This window comes from Monodelphis domestica, chromosome 2 (assembly GCF_027887165.1).
Source record: "Monodelphis domestica isolate mMonDom1 chromosome 2, mMonDom1.pri, whole genome shotgun sequence".
Classification (NCBI taxonomy): domain Eukaryota; kingdom Metazoa; phylum Chordata; class Mammalia; order Didelphimorphia; family Didelphidae; genus Monodelphis; species Monodelphis domestica.
In genome coordinates, this window is record NC_077228.1 from 540,769,121 (window position 1) to 540,774,547 (window position 5,427).

The window sequence follows — 5,427 nt, forward strand, 5'->3', positions numbered from 1 at the left end:
AGCTTTCTAGTTGGAGGTAAGAATGTCTCAGTTTCAATGTCCTGTGGCCGAAAAAATCAAATTTTCACGTAGCAGATATAAATCAAAGGTGCCCATGATTTCAGAGGCCAAGAGGGATTCAAGGCAGGGTCTCAACACTGTTACACCCCTGGGTGGGACTTGGATTTCACTTTTACCAATCTAGGCAATCTGGATGAATATTTACAAAAATATAAATTATCTAGACTAACAGAAGAAGAAATAGAATTCTTAAATAATCCCATATCAGAAAATAAAATCCAACAGGCCATCAAAGAACTCCCTGAGAAAAAATCCCCAGGGTCTGATGGATTCACAAGTGAATTCTATCAAACATTCAAAGAACAGCTAATCCCAATACTATACAAACTATTTGACATAATAAGCAAAGAGGGGGTTCTACCAAATTCTTTTTATGACAAAAATATGGTACTGATTCCAAATCCAGGCAGGTCAAAAATGGAGAAAAAAAAAAACTACAGATTGATCTCCTTAATGAACATAGATGCAAAAATCTTAAATAGAACACTAGCAAAAAGACTCCAGCAAGTGATCACAAGGGTTATTCACTATGACCATTGTAATAGAAATAATAATCTGTAGAACTATTTCTGGTTGCAGTGAATGATATACTCTAGCTGTGACTAGAGAGATACTAGGGGAACCTGAGGGTACCTAGTTATAGTGGAGATAGAAATACTTCTGAGATAGATGAAATTAGAGAGGTACTCTGAAGTTGCCTATTGTATTGAAAACAGTAGAAAGCATAGGAATAGAAAGGTCTTTCCTAAAAATAATAAACAGTATATATCTAAAACCCTCAGCAAACATCATCAGCAATGGGGATAACTAGTGTAAGGATAATTTTAGGGTTGTGACCTAATCTAAATAAATTTTGGTCTCCAGGGGATATCCCAAATAAAATACCCAAGTCAGTTGGAAATTTATGGTGATTTTAATTAATATAGAGGAAAGAAATTAAGGAGAAGGGAGACGGAAAAGGTGTAGGATTTCTCCCGGCTGGCCTGTGCCAGGGGGAAGATTAGAGGCTTTCTCTAAGAGGATAGTGTTGGAAGGTAAAGGAGAAAGAATCAGCCTAAACTCCAAAAGAGCTCAGATAAGATACCTGAACTAGCTACTCAGCTTCTCCCAGTATAGTTTCAGGGGAAACTCACTGCCAAACCGGACAACAGTTTCTGCCACGCCAAGATGCCAGAACACTTAGCATGCTGACAACCAGAGCCACCTCTTTGGGGAAAGACTGCTGAGAGAGGAAGTCACGCAAAATATATAGGTGGTTTTACATCACTTTCCTGCATATCATCTGTACCAATGGTAGCGTGAGCTTGACTTAGGACAGCCCAGGGGTCTGTCAGATGTTTCTGATTTGTCATTTGCTAGAATATGTCTGTTGAAGACCATCCTCCTAAATACTTAATCCTTAAGTATGGGTGTAGACATTCCTGATTTTGTTAGACTAAGTAGGGTGGAGTAACCTAAAGTTCACACTAGAAGCCTTCCCAATAAGATCAGGAGTGAAACAAGGATGCCCGTTTTCACCTCTATTATTTAACATTGTACTAGAAACACTAGCAGTAGTAATTAGAGTAAAAAAAGATATTGAAGGTATTAAAATAGGCAATGAGGAGACCAAGTTATCACTCTTTGTGGATGATATGATGGTTTACTTAAGGAATCCTAGAGAATCAACCAAAAAGCTAGTTGAAATAATCATCAACTTTAGCAAAGTTGCAGGATACAAAATAAACCCACATAAGTCATCAGCATTTCTATATATCTCCAACCCATTTCAGCAGCAAGAATTAGAAAGAGAAATTCCATTTAAAATCACCCTAGACAATATAAAATACTTAGGAATTTATCTGCTGAGACAAACACAGGGACTATATGAACACAACTACAAAACACTCTCTACACAATTAAAACTAGATCTAAACAATTGGAAAAACATTAATTGCTCATGGGTAGGACGAGCTAACATAAAAATGACAATCCTACCAAATTAATTTACCTATTTAGTGCCATACCCATTAAACTACGAAAAAACTTTTTTACTGAATTAGAAAAAAACATAACAAAGTTCATTTGGAGAAACAAAAGATGAAGGATATCCAGGGAAATCATGGGAAAAAATGAGAAGGAAGGAGGATTTGCAGTCCCAGAACTCAAACTATACTATAAAGCAGTGGTCATCAAAGCAATATGGTACTGGCTACGAGACAGAAAAGAGGATCAGTGGAATAGACTTGGGGTAAATGACCTCATCAAGACAATCTGTGATAAGCCCAGAGATACCAGCTTTGGGGACCAAAATCCACTATTTGATAATAAAAAAAAAAACTGCTGAGAAAATTGGAAGACAGTATGGGAGAGATTAGGTTTGGGTCAACATATCACACCTTACACCAAGATAAACTCAGAATGGGTGAATGACTTGAACATAAAGAAGGAAACTATAAGTATTTTAGGTGAACACAGAATAGTATACATGTCCGATCTTTGGGAAAGGAAAGACTTTAAAACCAAGCAACAGCTAGAAAAATCACAAAATGTAAAATCAATAATTTTGATTACATCAAATTAAAAAGGTTTTGTACAAACAAAACTAATGCATCCAAAATTAGAAGAGAAGCAACCAATTGGGAAACAATCTTCATAACAAAAACCTCTGACAAAGGTCTAATTATTCAAATTTATAAGGAGCTAAACCAGTTGTACAGAAAATCCAGCCATTCTCCAATTGACAAATGGGCAAGGGACATGAACAGGCAGTTCTCAGTCAAAGAAACCAAAATTATTAATGACCACATGAAAAAGTGCTCTAAATCTCTTATAATCAGAGAGATGCAAATCACAACAACTCTGAGGTATCACCTCACACCTAGCAGATTGGCTAACAGGACAGCAAAGGGAAGTAATGAATGCTGGAGGGGATGTGTCAAAGCTGGGACATTAATGCATTGCTGGTAGAGTTGTGAATTGATCCAACCATTCTAGAAGGCAATTTGGAACTATGCCCAAAGGGCACTAAAAGACCGTCTGCCCTTTGATCTAGCCATAGCACTGCTGGGTTTGTACCCCAAAGAGATAATAAGGAAAAAGACTTGTACAAGAATATTCATAGCTGAGCTCTTTGTGGTGGCCAAAAATTGGAAAATGAGGGGATGCCCTTCAATTGGGGAATGGCTGAACAAATTGTGGTATATGTTGGTGATGGAATATTATTGTGCTAAAAGGAATAATGAACTGGAGGGATTCCATGTGAACTGGAACGACCTCCAGGAAGTGATGCAGAGTGAAAGGAGCAGAGCCAGGAGAACAATGTACACAGACTGATACACTGTGGCACAACTGAATGTCATGAACTTCTCTACTAGCAGTAGTGCAATGACCCAGGACAATTCTGAGAGACTGAGGAAGATGCTATCCACATTCAGAGGAAAAACTGTGGGAGTAAAAACATGGAAGAAAAACACCTGCTTGATTACATGGGTCGAGGGGGTATGATTGGGGATGGAGACTCTAAGCATCACCGGGGTGCAAATATCAATAATATAGAAATAGGCTCTGATCAAGGACACAAGTAAAACTCAATGGGATTGCGAGTGGGCTAAGGGAAGGGTGGGGGAGGGGAGGGAGGGAAAGAACATGATTCTGTAACCAAGGAATAATGTTCGAAATTGACTCAATAAACTTTTCAGAAAAATCAAATGATCTTCTCCAGGCTGGCCCCCTGATCATGGCGGCCCCCTGGATGTTTATTCCTGTGTCTGGTTCTGGCTTCTTTCTGACCAGCCAGCCACTGTGGCCTCTCCTCATCCCACCCCCTCCCCCCATATTTCCTGAGGGGATTTGGCTTGCCTGGGCTGGAATGTGATCCCGTTTTGTCCCCCTTTTTGAGGCCTGGACCTGCCTCGGGGTTCGCGATCTTGGTGTCCCTCCCCAGCCTTGAAGGACTATCTATGGAGCCGGCACCTACTTTAATGTTCAGCTGAAAGGGGAGAGGCCCAGGCAGGCGGTTCGGAGGCTCTGGGCTCTGATGCCAGGTCTGACACTCAAGGTCTGCAGTTCTAGGGAAGCCCCCCCACCCTCTCCCCCCGGCCGGACCTTTCCTGTTCCGCCAAATGGGGAGCTTGGACCAGGAGGGTCAGCCTCTGAGGTCCCTGCCAGCTTTAGATTGGTGCTGCCCTCATTGGGGCACTCCACTCGAACTCGGAACCTGTGGCTGGCAGTTCCCTCAGCAGCGCGGAGGTTGGAGCCCCACCTTCGGCTCTCTCTGACCCCAAGGACTGACTGTGTTTTTGCCGCACAAACCAAGGCCAGCATTTTGCTTGAACCCCCACTGTTGGGCGGCGGCGGCGGCGGCGGCGGCGGCGGCGGCAGCCACAGGCTGTGAAGCAGGAGAGACCTTCCGAATCATCTCTCGGTCTCTGTCTCGTTCTCTCTCCCCCTCCCGCCCGGGCAAAAATAACTCGTGACCATCAGCGGCCAGGCTGTGTGTCACCCATACTCCCCAGGAGTCCGCGGTCCCAGACCTTTCCGCCTGCCTTCTTTGGAGGTGGGCGTCCTACACATAACTGCTCCCACTTTGCAGAGGGAGAAACTGAGGGGCAGGCAGATTTGAAATGTGTGGGAAAACGGGGAAGGCTGGCACTGGTACGCCGCAAGACTCGTTGTCATTCTCCAAAGTAAAAATTGGATCGCTGTGAGCAGGATTCGAACCTGCGCAGGGAGTCCCCATTGGATTTCGAGTCCAACGCCTTAACCACTCGGCCATCACAGCGCCTGGCATCCCAGCAGCCAAGCGAAGGTGATGTGGGATATGAGAGGCTTAAAAGCCCTGTTAGAGATGATGTGAGGGCTGGAGGCAGCTGGGTGGCTCTGCTGGAGGAGCTACAGGCGGGCGTCTCTACACTTCCGGCCGCTCGGGAGCTGCTGCGCTGCCAAATGTAGTTAATGGATGGAATCATTCTAATTGTCTGAATGGGGTCTGCACGGGAGGGAGACCAGGAAGGCCGGGCGGGAGGAGCACGAAGCACATCCCGAGAGCTCCGGCCCGGAAAGAGGATCAATATTAATGGAGACCCCGTAGATGGTGGCACTAATAAGCTCTGTACTATTGCCAGTGAGCAAAGGGAAGCTGCCCAGCCGCTGTCCGCTCCTTCAAGGCTTGCAGAGCACCTCACGGGGTCCCGTAACTCCTGACGATAACCCGGTGCAGCGGCTGCCCTCGCCCTTTTCCAAATGAGGACACTGAGGCAGCCCGGCGGCCAGTTCAGCACCACACCGTCAGGAATACCCCAGGCTGGCTCGCTCTGCAGGGGGTCTCTGCTGTCAGTGACTGGGTGTGAAAGAAAAGAAAACTGCGGCGTGGGAGACTGAACCCCC

The 5,427-nt window shown here is 44.6% G+C and overlaps 1 non-coding gene across 1 annotated transcript; it reads right to left on the reverse strand.

Moving 5' to 3' along the window:
• Positions 1-4,740: 4,740 nt before the first annotated feature.
• TRNAS-CGA (transfer RNA serine (anticodon CGA)) lies at positions 4,741-4,822 on the reverse strand. Its single transcript has one exon. It is a non-coding gene; the product is annotated as a tRNA-Ser (tRNA).
• Between the last annotated feature and the right edge of the window lie 605 nt (positions 4,823-5,427).